The 14,272-nt window shown below is 39.3% G+C and overlaps 1 protein-coding gene and 1 long non-coding RNA gene across 8 annotated transcripts in view; both read right to left on the reverse strand.

Moving 5' to 3' along the window:
• chrna7a (cholinergic receptor, nicotinic, alpha 7a (neuronal)) overlaps positions 1 to 7,616 on the reverse strand; it is a 50,299-nt gene extending 42,683 nt beyond the window's left edge. Inside the window, exon 1 of the mRNA XM_054770432.1 lies at positions 7,060 to 7,616. The gene's annotated coding sequence lies outside the window, so the exon portion shown is untranslated. The remainder of the gene's footprint in view (positions 1 to 7,059) is intronic.
• Positions 7,617 to 9,471: 1,855 nt separating this feature from the next.
• LOC129178588 (uncharacterized) lies at positions 9,472 to 13,405 on the reverse strand. 7 transcript variants are annotated; one of them, XR_008569815.1, is made up of 10 exons: positions 13,241 to 13,401; positions 12,739 to 12,768; positions 12,551 to 12,625; positions 11,881 to 12,041; positions 11,736 to 11,769; positions 11,447 to 11,673; positions 11,148 to 11,367; positions 10,866 to 11,036; positions 10,650 to 10,779; positions 9,472 to 10,587 (listed from the first exon to the last, which is right to left on the reverse strand). It is a non-coding gene; the product is annotated as an uncharacterized LOC129178588 (long non-coding RNA). The 7 variants fall into 7 exon arrangements; XR_008569814.1 differs by having other exon boundaries at positions 11,148 to 11,322; positions 13,241 to 13,400; XR_008569813.1 differs by having other exon boundaries at positions 11,148 to 11,517; positions 11,581 to 11,673; positions 13,241 to 13,399.
• Between the last annotated feature and the right edge of the window lie 867 nt (positions 13,406 to 14,272).

The following is a 14,272-nucleotide window of genomic DNA, read 5'->3' on the forward strand; positions in this document are numbered from 1 at the left end:
ATGCTCCTTGCTACCCAAGCGGCTCACAAACAGCCACTGTGAGACCCTGTCTTCTGGGAAGCCAATGCTATAAAGAGTTGAGAAATACAATAGACCTGTCTCTACAAATTACAGCAAATACAATTGCATGAGAGAAATCTAATTATGTTAATCCAACATAAATAATCAGCTATGTTGCACATCTGTGCTGCATGCTGATTGGTTGAAAGACTCGAGACAGAAACATGTCATAATAAGTGTAATTCTGTTAACTGTGTTGACTACTTCACTGTACCTTTATTAAGACACGGTGCTCAAAATGCAGACAGTACAGAAACGTCGGGTTAACGATTTGACGTTTGGAACAAAACAGAAAATAGGTTGGTTCAATTTTAATCGCTTTTGGCTAATGCTAGTTTAACTCCAATGTTATGTTGTATTCACTTGCGGTCCCTCTGTGAACGTACGGTAACTTGCTAGGAACTAAAACACAAATGTTGCATTTCAGCCAAACATGTACATCTTAGTTATACTTTATTCTGTATTGCAGTTTTATTCTGCCGATCAAATTCCCCAGCAATTAATGACAGTCATGTAAAAAGAGACTAATGGTGTCATCCAGGTTTTGCTCAGTTATATGAGCACACAGAGGTACAAAGCTACAAGTGACAATACAGGTATGTACACAAATCGAGCTGAATGACTTACTGTATGGCGTAGGATCAACTATTGCAACTGTATTTGGTGTTAGTCAGTGATCCTTTCTTGGTGTCCCCCCCACCTCTGGCATGTTGAGGTTGACTGGCATTGTGCTGTATTTGCTGACAAACTGACAATATGCACACAAATTGGGCTGAATAACTTATGGCGTCCATATGATTAGGGACACTCAGGAAGTTTATGGAGGCTGCAGGTGATGGACCAGCTTTTGCAACTCTATTTGGTGTTAGTCAGTGACCCCACCTTGGTGCCCCGCCCACATGTGGCATGTTGAGGTTGGCTGGCATTGCACTGCATTTGCTGAAAAAGTGACAATACCTAGGCGAATTGAGCTGAATAACTTAGGGTGGCCATATGATTAGGGTCACTCAGCCAGAGGCTGCAGGTGATGGACCAGACATTGCAGTTGTTTTGGTGTTAGTCAATGACTGCCCCTTGGTGACCCCAAGGGGCAGTACGTATATACAGTAAGTCTATATGTATGTGTGTACAGGTACCACTGTGTATTTGTGCATGTCTTCATGTATATACATATATATATACTCCTCAAAAAAATACCTCGAAAACACATCAGATCTAAACTGGGGGGAAAATGATCTTGAATATCTTTCCTGATAATAAGTGGGTGATGTATTAGTAACAAAATGATGCCACATAATTTGATAGAAATGAAAATGATCACCCTATAGAGGGGGGAAATCAAAGACACCCCAAAAATGAAAGTGAAAAAATTATGCAGCAGACTGGTCCAATTAGCTAAAATGTCATTATAGCAACTCAAAATGATTCTCAGTAGTTTGTGTGGCCCCCATGTGCTTGTACGCATGCCTGACAACATCAGGGCATGCTCCTAATCCCCTGCAGCAAATTTACATGTTATAGACCCTGTGTATAGCAGTCACCTGTCCAACGCGGCCAGCGGCCACCCATTTTGTCTCCCTTGGTCAATATCTGACCGCATATAGCGGCCAAATTACTGACTCAAGTAGAAGCTTCATGCATGAAAAAGTTTCGTTTTTCAATCAATGAAGCCGTCGTGTGTAGACTTTAATTACTGAGTCCTAGCTCAGTCACAATCATTCACAAGATCCACACAAACCGTCAGTTGTTCGACATAAAAAAGCCGTCTTCTTTTGAGCTCGTTATTTCCTGGTCAAACATGTAACTTTAAGCGCATTTGCACCAAAACATTACCGCAAAGTAGGCTGGGAACAGGACGAGCTCCCAGCGACGCTACAATACAATACAATACTGCATGCATGCTAAACACGCTATCGTATGTTGAACTAAATTCGGTTGTACTTAATTGAAGTATTTTAGAATGTGTTCACGTTATTTTTGATCAATCCTCATCCACAAATCCATCAAAGTCCTCATCTTCTGTATTCAACACAAAAAAAAAGCCGTCTTCTTTGGCACTCGCTACTACAGTGTGTTAACTTGTCAGTGTTATTTAGCTCCGAACCGTAGGAAGGGCGACCTGACTCCAGCAAAGAAGGAAACTTCTCCTGTTGCTTCTGCCAACTTTATTTATTGAACGCGGCCACCAGAGAGCAGCTCAAAACACACACACATCTCTCAACATTGTCTCTCCTTCCTGCTTGCCCACAAGCCAAAGGTTAAACAAGCCCCACTACATAGCTGTCCAGACGATGCCTGTAACAAGAGACACCGTTTATTTCCTGGTGTGAGACAATGTGCACTGGTCAATACTGTAATGCCGCTTGTTGTGGGGAAGGAGAGACTCACGTCGTCGATGCACTTTAATCGCTTTATTAACAGCGGAGAACACTGCAGGACTTTACATCCACGCCAACATCCACACACTTCCCAACTCTCTCGACACTCACAGCTAGCACTGAGCATAGCTCTCCTGCTCGGGACGCCCACTGTCACTTCCCGTTACTTCCTGATGAACTAAAACTGTAATGACACTTGTATAAAAAGTAAAATATTAAAAACAAGCATAACAAAAGACATTACTAGCACAGGTTTGTTCTGTGGGTGGTGGATAATAACAAGCCTAGTATTGCTGTACAATTTTTATCCGCAGTCCCACAGTGCCCTCTACTGGTCAACATTCATTTTTCACCCCCTTTTTTTTCCTCTACTGGTCAACATTCATAATGGCCGCCAGTCTCCCTCTAGTGGCCGTTATAGACAAGTTTGACTGTGTGTGTATGTGTGTATGTATATATATATATGTATATATGTATACATATATATATATATATATATACATACATATATATATATATACATATATATACATACATATATATATATATACATATATATACATATATATATATATACATACATATATATATATACATATATATACATATATATATATATGTATATATATGTATATATATATACATATATATATATATGTATATATATATATGTATATATATATACATATATATATATATACATACACACATACACACACAGTCAAACGTGTCTTGGTTCCGTTTGTAGATCGCAGCAGAGTCACATCTCCATCCCGCAGCACGTTGGGCCTCTTGTCTCCAACAGTTTTGCTCAAGGTAGAGATGGAAGGACGTTCCTCCAACGTCTCCATGGGGTAGCCACGGACCCACTTGCAAACCTACTCATGATGCCCAAGCGTAGTAGAAAATTTTAGTTAGCACCGGTGGAGAGAGGAAATAAACTGCTCAATGACAGATTTGTCTTTTTGGGTGTTTATTCTGCATTTATTCTGTTTTGTTTACAACTGACTTCGATCCACTAATTGTGGCTTTAAAATAAGGCTACACATCTTCCAATTGTACTTTCCATGCTTTTGTGTGTTCATCTATTTTGTCCACCTTAACTTTAATTACTTCGTTTTTGTAAGTGAACTCCAACATCTTTCCTAAACTGATCCTACCAGTTACGAATTACTTTCTTCTAATTTTTTGGGACCAGCCGCGCTGTTGTCTCTCCTTTTTTTTTTTTCCCCCTTCAGACGTCTTTCACTCATACTTTTAGAGGAATTTCACCTCAAGGTCCACAACCTCCGATTGGTACTTTCGAGGACTCTTACCACAGGGACACCAACACTGTTTAGTGGACTTTAACCACATAGTCCACAACTCTCATGTCGTCAACCAACTGCAAAGCTATCCTGTCTTATCTCAAACCATGTGTTCAGAAAGGTTTAGGAATATCTTTATTTGATAACAGCCAATATGAAAAGTTTGAATAAACAGGTCTCTTCTTACCTTAATGTGGGCCGGCCCAATATTCCAGACACCTTTCGGTCCACCTGAAAATGTCTTTTCCTCCTCTGGAGACCACATCTCGTGGTCACCGTTAATTGTTGATGAAATACTCCACAATGTCCTAAAGGTCAAAGGACCACTTTGGAAAATTAAGCCAAGACCCATATACAAGAATTTAAAATGATGATGCAAAAGACAATGCAGCCGAATTTAAGGCAACATATTGAAAAGGTTTCACCAATGGGCACATTTTTAGTTTTATCATGAAATAATAGTTTAAGAAGCGAATGTGTAGTGTCAGGGAAATCCTTGCAGATAACCAGGACAAGTACTGGACTGTATAACTACTCAAAGAAACAGACTCAACCACGCCAAGATTGTCTTTTCACTCGAACGAAGGGACGCACCAGAGTTGCCTTCCCACACCGCTCTGCATACGCTCCCCTGTGCTTCCTCTTTTTTATTTGGGTATTCCCTAGCTACATGGTTGTGCAACTCTAAGAGGAGCAAGCAGCTGCACAACTGAATTTGTTTTGTCTATGTGTGTGTGTCTCTGTGGTGATTATCTTTAATACATGTGTAGTATGAAGCACATTTCAGCATAGCCTTGAAGGACATCGGTTAGTATACGACTGCATCCTTGGATTCAGCAGACAAGGTGGCGCCATGAGTCGCCATCTTCTCTTTTGCTAGGTCACATTCCTAAAACAGACCTTCCTACACGGCAACACACTTTAACACTATTATGATATAGGAGTGATAATAATATTTCTGGTTAATTTATGTCCAGTTGCAACAGTGTTTAGTACATTTTCATAACAAACCCAAACAGTGTTTAGTACATTTTCATAACAAACCCTTCACACCGATAGTTTTTAATTAAAAGAAATTGTTTGGCAACATATCAAAAAGGTTTCACCAATGGGCAAATTTTTGGTTTCATCATGAAATAATAGTTTAAGAAGCGAACGTGTAGAAAACACTGATTTGTGTAGTAGAGTTCATGACGCCAAGCAAAGCCAGAAAATATACTTTTTTTTCTATGTAGCTAGCTTCTACAAGTGAACAGATAACTTTTGTTATAGATATAGACATCTTACCGCAGAGTTAGTTCATCCATAATCAGAATAAAGATGAAAGTTGCATCTTCGTGTGTAGCTTGAAACGCTGCGGGGAGCAAGCGCGAATCAGGAGGGGAGCTTAATGTCACCAGACTGATATATGACAACTACACAGTGACGTTTACGCGATCGACCCAGACTAACTTGGCGATCTACCGGTAGCTCGCGATCGACGTAATGTCCGCCCCTGTACTAAATTAATCTCCAAAGCCAAATTTTTGTAGCATTGCAAGGAGAAATTTCCAGTTTGCTCTAGCAATGCCTTTTTCAGCATCTAATGAAACAATTGTGGTTACTAAATTATGGATGACAGAGTGATCAAACAGATTGTTAGACGGCGTACATTGTTAGTTGATTGATCAGGGTGTATTATATGAGGGCTAACTTTTTCCAGTCTTATTGCTAACAATTTGCATATTATGTTAAGATCTGCATTAATCAGTAAAATTGGACCATAACTGGAAGGTAGTATTGGGTCCTTATCTGGTTTCAGCAGGAGACTGATTGCAGCTGAGTTCATGTTTGGAGGCAGGCAAGCACTGTCTTTAATTTCCAAAACCATTCTAAGAAATATTGGGGCGAGTAATGACCAGAATGCTTTGTAAAATTCAGCAGGGAACGATGCTTTCTTATCTGGCAACCGTTGTAGAGCATCATGAAGTTCTGTTAATGAAATGGGTTTGTCACCTGTTCTTCATTTAATTTGGGTAATTCTAAGGTGTTGAGAAATGTTTAAATATCTGGGAGAGATGTTTTAATCTGAGGCGTGTATAAATTTTTATAAACGTCCCTAAAAGACAGAATTAATTTCCTCCGGGAGCTGAGTGATAACCTCCTGAGTGTCTTTGAGTTTTAGTTGGTTAGCTAAGTATTTCACGGGTTTATTGCCAAGCGCAAACTTCTCCAAACGCAGTCTCTGCAGTTGGAACTGAATTTTCTAATTGGGAATTTCTTTTAAGTCTAATTTCAGTTTTCTGAGGTGACTCAGGGTGTAATCATCTTGTGAGTCAGCATGAGCGGTTTCGAGGAGTTTGACTTTTTTCTTCAACTCTAAATCCAATAATCTTTCTTTCTTTTTCTTATATGATGAATATGAAATACTTTTCCCGTGCATTACTACTTTTGCTGTCTCCCAGAGAATACTAGCCGAGATTCCAGGTTGGTCATTTAAGTCTAAAAAATTGTCCACTCTCAAAGTATTTTAGGAAATCTGGGTCTTTTAGTAATGATGTAGTAAATCTCGAGCATTTAGTAGTTGCGCTTATAGTTTGGTTAGTGAAAAAAAGAGAGACTGGGGTGTGGTCACTAATGGTGATAGGGTGTACGTAAATGTTTGATGTGTCTGATATGATTGAGCTACTTGTTAAAAAGTAGTCAATACGAGATAAGTGCGGTGCACTGGTGAGAAATAAGTATATTCCCTGTGAGTTAGGTGATAAGAGCGCCCAGGAACACACAGACCAAAATTATTAATGTACCGAATTTTCACGACCATAAAGCACACCATATTAAAGGCGCAGTCTCAGTTACAGGTGCTGTTTTTTTATTTAACACATACACAAGGCGCACCATATTATAGGGCGCAGGTATGCACGGTATCGTGTTGCTCAGAAGTCAGTGAGGAAGCAACGCTTTCTTTCTTTAGATAAATTAAGAGCAGAAGTCTCATTCTGTTTATCAAACCAACCTGAAATCAGGATGGTCATCACTCAACACAACAGTCTCAGTCATGGTGCACAACTAAAAACATCACACAGCAACACAAAAACAGACAAGACACTACCGCTACTTTTGCAGAACAATAACTAACAACTGTGTAGCTCAAACATGTAACTTTTAAGAGCCTTTGCACCAAAACACTACCGCAAAGCACGCTGGGGAAAAGGAAGTGCTCCCAGCGATGCTACAATATGCTAGCATGCATGCTATTGTATGTTTTTAAAAAGCCAGCTAGAGCAAAACTGAGTTGGGTTGTACTTTACTGAAGTATTTAACAATGTACTCACGTTATTTTTTGGCAATCCTCAGCCACAAATCCATCAAAGCCCCCCCCTTTTGTATCCCAAATGAACAGCGGGGAAAGTTCTCCATCAAACACGCCAGGCTCCCTGTCGTCATTGTCAGTCAGTCTCGTTGCCGTGCGGCGCCTCGGAAATGATGCTGGCTTTTGTGAAAGCTCGAACTGTGCGTCAGACACGTTAGCCCAAGCATCCACAATCCATTAGTGAAGCTGTGTTCGCTAGCTGTCATTCATCGCTCGCAATTCCACTTTAAACGCCGTGTTTACATCCATTCACAAATAGTGGCGAAACTCGCATGGCGCTGCCTCCCAGTGTTAGTGAAGCTGTGTTCGCTAGCTGTCATCTATCGCTCCCACGCTGCTCGCAACTTCAATTTAAACGCCGTGTTTACACCGATGTCCAGCGGTTGGAGTTCCTTCGTCAAGCCTCCTGGAATGATGTTAAGCTCCAAGTTAATTTTCTGCACTTCTGACGCATGTGAAAAAAACATTCGGTCTCTTTCCGTACATGTCACTCAGCCATTTTCTCGTCGTTCTTCCAGCCCCTTTGATTGGTCCGGGTGGAAACTTTTCTTCCTCTTAAAAACCACCACAGGTAGCAGTTTCTGTCCGTTACCATGGCAACCAAGCACAACAGTAAAAGCCGACTTCTCGTGCCCCATTGTGTGTGATGTCGATAGTGAGCGGCATGTCGTCCATGTTGATGATGTAGTTGGGTAGTATTTGTTTGCAATGTTTCTACTGCAGTAGGAGCGGAACATGGCCAGCTTTCCTTGTAATCCGCTGGATGTTGCTGCGCCACGGTAGTCCTTGCCGGGATGGATAGATGGCGCCATTTCATTAAATATACTTATATAACTACTGGGGAGTGCCTTTAGCGTCCTTTGTCACGTCCACTTTTCCTTTCCGCTATACAAGCAGCGTGTCGGCAGGCTCCCAGTCAGTCGAGCGGAGCGCTCACAAAAGTCACACAGCAACACTTACAGATTTTGGAACTCGGTACACACAAGATACAAGATACAAGATACAAGATACAAGATACAAGAGAGTTTTATTGTCATGTGCATAGTAAAACAGCAGTTATACCATGCAATGAAAATCTTATTCTGTTCATTCTCCCAAGAAAAGAAATAAAACAAATGAAAGAATAAGAACATAAGAAACATAAACACATAAACATATATACCAATAAATTAAGCAACAACAACAGAAGAGACATTAATACAAGCAAATAATACAAATAAATAAATAAATAAATAAATAATAAAGTGCTATGATGCGCTCCGCATTATAAGGCGCCCCGCCCATTTTGGACAAAATTTATGACCTTTAAGTGCGTCTTGTGGTCGTGAAAATAATAATTTCTTCTGTATTGATGTTGACTGAGACTCATGATGTCTCCCATCTGGGCCAGACCTGTCAATTTCTGGATTGAATATTAAGTTGTGGTCCCCTCCCAAGATCAAGCTTGAATCCAAATGTGGAAAAGGGGAAAAAAAAGACAGGGAGAAGGAGTGAAACAGAGGGAGAAAAGGGAAAAGAAGAAAAAAAAGGAAAGAGGGACTGTGCATACAGTGGGAAATGTGACATGTAAAAGAGAGAAAAATTGGGGGTAAAGTGGGAGCAGACAATGACAGTGGCTACAGGTGTGCGCGCTGTAATATATAAACCGCAGGCATATTGATATGAGAAAGAAAAATGTTACCTGATTAATATAGATAATCAATTGCCATATTAGGATGATTAGCACAACCACGGTGTGGCTTCCCGGGCGCGTTATAGTTGTCCTTTGACGAAGAGTTAATGAACTTCTTCCGAACTTCTGTCGAGGATTTCTCTAGGAAATTGGTTGTTAACGTTGAAGTCCGTCTCCTTCAGTTCCCGGCCTCGGCTCTTCACCTGTTCCTTCTGCTTAAAATGTTCGGCCTTTGGGTCTTTGGCTTTTTGGCTCCCAGGCGGTGGACGTGGTAAAAAGTGATGCACCAAACCACATTCACCAAACAGGAGGTGCGGACCTACACAATTTACAGCAAATTCAGCAGGCCTAAATTGACACTGTTGGAGTTAATCTCAACACTTTCAAAGTGTCCCATGGGGTCCACTCTACAAAGTGTTATTTTAACACTTTTGAAAGTGTAGCCATTTTTACACCATTGTGGAGTCAATATTACCTATTTATATAGTTAAAATTTAACACTCCTCGACACCAACCGGTGTTGCATTTTTTTAACACTAGTGTGAGGTGTCACAAATTAATTCTCTTAAGAGTCATTTATTGACTTTTATAGTGTCATTTTACTCTCAAAAGGAGTTGCAACATTAACACTATAAAAGTGTTCATATACTACTTCAAAATAAAATAAAAAAAATTAAAAAAAATGACTAGTTGACTGCTTCATCCATTTTATTCAAAAACTTTTCATTTACAACAGACAGTAGCTTAAATAACAGCAGGGCACTACAGTATGTATGCTCTTTGACAACTGTCACTAGAGTACTGCTTGTCAAATGGTCTGAAATGAGTCAGTTCATTTAACATGACAGAAAACTCAAGCATTTGGTCTTCTATGCAGTACGTGTTAAACAGGTCCTCATAGTACATAATTTCTACATTACAGGCTATTATGAAAGCACATTCTTTGTGTTTTATTATATCACAGATCTTCTTGAACACAGGTAGATTAAAGCTACATCCAGTACATATGAACACACCAACATGGGACTCTATACCATAACTTGTCACCCAGTTGGTACTTGACACACTTGGAAGATGCTTGCAGACATCATGCCTGAACACGTTCCTCCCCACCTTTCAAGTTGCAGATTGTTTTTGATGTTGTATGGCCAAATGCAAATCTTCTAAAATAATAATTTTCATAGTGAAAGGCCATGACAAAAAATTTTAACCACACCTTTTGAAAGAATTGTGTTTGGCTTCAAAACACATGCACCACATATGGATAAGAGGGCCAATGTTTTGTATGCTTGGGAATCAACTTCTTACCAGGCAGCAATGCTTTGTAGCGAGTGTGGTGCTCACTTATCAGATGTTTCAAGTAAAGGATCATTCCATCAGTTATGGTGTAGGAGAACACTACAGGTATGTTGACAATCTGCATCAAAAGGAGGAGGAAGTTCCAGTGATCATTACTGTATTCCTTTCAATGACATCACCAAATATAAGTAGAGTGTTACATAGAAGACACCATGACTGGGCAGCATTCAGACCCAAATGTTTGCGCTTATCCATTTTTAACCATATGAGAGACTGAAGACATAGCGAGCTTTGAACAGTTCATCAAAAGCTGCAATAAATGTATGTGCCTTGCATGGAACCGGCTTTTGGTCAATAATGTAGAACCTCTGGATGTCACCTTTGCTCACTGATGCAGAGGAGAAATGGTTGTCTTGTGTCAACAGTCTTGGAAGTGGGTCACACTGGTTTCCATTTCTCAGGTGTTTAGCATTATGACATTGAATCAACACAATTAGCTGATTCAAGAACATCTGCAACCTAAAATGAATGCTTTTAGACAGAAATCATGTTTTGATATGTAAAAATGGACCTTTGCATACCTTAAGATGTCTGAGAAGATGGTTGGCTGCTTGAGCCAAACTGATCTTTGCTGTTTTTTTTCCTGGCCTCTAGAAGTCAGAGGGAGCAGATGCAGGAGTAGAAGGCTGCAGAATGTATCACTGCCCCAGCCTAAAAGAAAATATATATTTTTTTTTAAACAGCTAGGAAATAAATATATTAAGTTATTTGCGTAATCCAGAACTGTTTCTACTGACCACAGCTGTCATCAGGTTGAGGTTCAGTTCCTGACAGCAACTCATCAATGTTCTGCTTTTGCGGGAGAGTCTTGCAGTCTGCAATGACTTTTGCTTTGAAGACAGTTGACCACTTAGCCAGGAACCTCTGAGATACTTCATCAGCAAAATCATTGAAAAATCCTGGTCAATCTATAAACAAGACATGAATATTTCATCTACTGTAGGCCTACAGGTTTACAAATGGTTGACGTAATGGGTAATCTAATACTGAACTAGTCCAAATACTAAAGATTTCCTTACCAATCCAGGAACATTTAGGAAGCGAGGGAACACATTGAGGACAGACGATGATACATCTTGTGCTTGGATCATATTCTGCCGATACTGGAAAGTTGCTCTCATCTTCTTTGACCACGGATTCATCGGTTGAATGTCTTATTGTAGATAGTGCCTCCTTGCACTCCTCACCAAACAGCTGTTGACCAGTTAACAGATATTCTCCTCTGGTTTTTGGACCATCCTGAAGAAACAGTCTTGGAACAACTTTGAGAGCCAGGAGAAGTGTAGGACTCGGTGGAGGGAGCAAGGATCCAACCAACCTTACGATTTCTGGACGACCTGTTCTACCTCCAGGGCGTAATTTGTCATCACACATGATGGTGGAACCCTCCTTTCAAAACACGTCATAGTTAATGATCACAGATAGAACCATTCCCACAGTACATGGTCTTACTGCAGTTGATGACAGTCTGGAATGACTGTTCTAATGGAAAGGGGGAAGTGACCCATGCAGCTCCATCATATCTGCAACCAGGATGTTCACCATCTGTTTACACATTGCATCAGTTAGTGTTTTAGTCTTGTTGCACTCCTTGAAGATTTCCTCACCTTTCGGATTGGCCCTCAAAACACCACCGACTTTCTGCCAAAAATATTAAAAATGAAATAGTGTGTTCATGGGAATTCAAGAGGATTTTTAAATAAAACAATGTCATGCATATAAACACTTTACATTCATTTACTCAAAGCTTACCTGTCTTGATTCATCCTGATCCATTGGTTCTGTTGGGTTCCTCTTTCTTGTGGGCTGAAGGATAAATTGTCGAACCTGTTATCGCCACCAACTGGCGATAACTGGGGTGAAGCTGGGGATAGTGGAGTCTGCTTCATCTCCAGTCAAATGAATCTCTTACTCTACAAAGCAGTACAAAACACTAATTACTACTAAAACAAAAAAAATAATTTTGGGGAATTTCAACCTATGGAAAAAGGGGCTAAAAATTGAATATCAAATGAAAATACTGTCTCACTTTACAATAAGGTACACAAAATTACAGTCGTGCAGGATGAGGAACAAACCTATCTAACCCTATCCACTACTCATTAGTTCTTCATTAGTTTATTAGAAACTACTCTAAATGTATGTGTTTTAGTTCCTCAGTAACTACTCTGCTCATTGGTTCCTTTTTAGTTCTTCATTAGATCCTCTACTACTGTAAATTTGTGCTTTAGTAATTAGTTCATCAGTAACTACTGTATTTTTGTGTACCTTATTGTAAAGTGAGACCAAAAATACATTTTGAGGCCTCAAAGATCATGACAACAATATCTCATTTGGACAAAACCAAGGTACCTGATGGGGTCCACACTGCCTGTAATATCTAAACCACCTCATGCATTTTCAAATGTTTTCACATCCTTACCTGTCACTGATAAAAGGACCTTGAAAGTCAAAACCCCTGACTTGACAAGCTCATCAAAGACATCCCCATCCACCTCTGAGAATAAGAATAAATAAAATATTTTAAAAAGTCCTACTAAAATAATAAAATAAATATGGAAAAGACATAGTTGCAGGGCTTATCCCTTGATAAAAAAAGATATTAATTACCACATTCATGTAGACTCAAGCAAAGGTTTTCTGTGAACCAAGAAGAAAAATAAAGATGCATCATTCTAAAAAAAAATGTGTAGTTCACTTCTAACACATGCCTGACAATTATTTTTAAGTTAAAATAACAATTACAGTTGCCCAACCTTGATATCTTGTATCTTGTACAGTATATCAAGTCCTTTCCTGTGGGCCAGCAGGCCTCGTGCCAATTAGCTAGTTAGCCATTAGCTCATTAAAAATGAAGACAGTATAATGAAGATACAACGTAGCGTTCAATTACTTTGCCAAATGTTGCACAGGCAGTGCCGATTCAGCTCACAGCAACACTTAATAGAAAATATAACTTAGCAAAAACACGAGCTAACATTAGCAAAGGCTTTGGGTGAAAACAGCTGCCTCGGTTTATTAGTCTTAAATATCACACCAAAAACTAACGTTTTTTATGTGTAAACAAGGTACAAAACAATTAATTAGTTCATCTATTTAAACATTTACTTACCTAATGATGCAAAATGATTCCTAATTGTCAACTTCTTCCATCTGCTTTTCATTTCAGCAACGTGAAGTGAGGGGTGGAGTCTAAATGAAATGTCCGTGGGCGGAGCTTAAGACTCTTCTTCTTCTTCTTCTTCTTCTTCTTCTTCTTCTTCTTCTTCTTCTTCTTCTTCTTCTTCTTCTTCTTCTTCTTCTTCTTCTTCTTCTTCTTCTTCTTCTTCTTCTTCTTCTTCTTCTTCTTCTAATTTAATGGCGGGTTGCAACCATGACTTTAAAAGGTGCATACCGCCACCTACCGTACCAGAGTATGTAACATGGGCCATATACAGTATCTTACTTTATGCTAACTTAGTACATGAGGATACTACTTATACTACTACTAATAATAATCCTAATAATAATACTTATAGTAAAATATTCGAATACTTATCTATATTCTATTATATAATCCTGTGTCCTTCAAATATTCTATCACTGCCCTCTGTATATCTCTTACCCCCTCTCCACCTGTTCCTAAAATACCCTCAATGCTCCATTCCCTTCCTATCTTCTTAATTCTTTTCCTTAACGTTACACGTTCTTCCCTATATCTCTTGCAGTGTAGTAATATGTGTTCTACGTTCTCTATACTTTTGCACTCCATACATACTTTTGATTTACATTTCCCTATCAAAAACATCTTGTCATTTAACCCGGTGTGATTGAGCCTCATCCTAGTTAACACTATTTCCTCTTTTCTGTTTTTTCTCTTCACCCCTTGTGCACTGATAGATCTTTGTATTTTATAATACTTTCTCCCGCTACTACCCTCGTCCCACCTATTTTGCCATTTCTCCATCATTTGTTTTTTGATTATTGCCTTTACTTCGCCTTTACCAGCAGGTATATTTATAATTTCATTCCTTCTAATTCCCATTTTAGCCATTTTATCTGCCACCTCATTCCCCTCCACCCCAACATGTGCAGGCACCCAGCAAAATCTTATTTCTATTTTTAACATGTGTAGTTGGAATAAGCTTTGATGTATTTCTAATAA

The sequence above is a fragment of the Dunckerocampus dactyliophorus genome, chromosome 3, assembly GCF_027744805.1.
Source record: "Dunckerocampus dactyliophorus isolate RoL2022-P2 chromosome 3, RoL_Ddac_1.1, whole genome shotgun sequence".
Lineage (NCBI taxonomy): Eukaryota > Metazoa > Chordata > Actinopteri > Syngnathiformes > Syngnathidae > Dunckerocampus > Dunckerocampus dactyliophorus.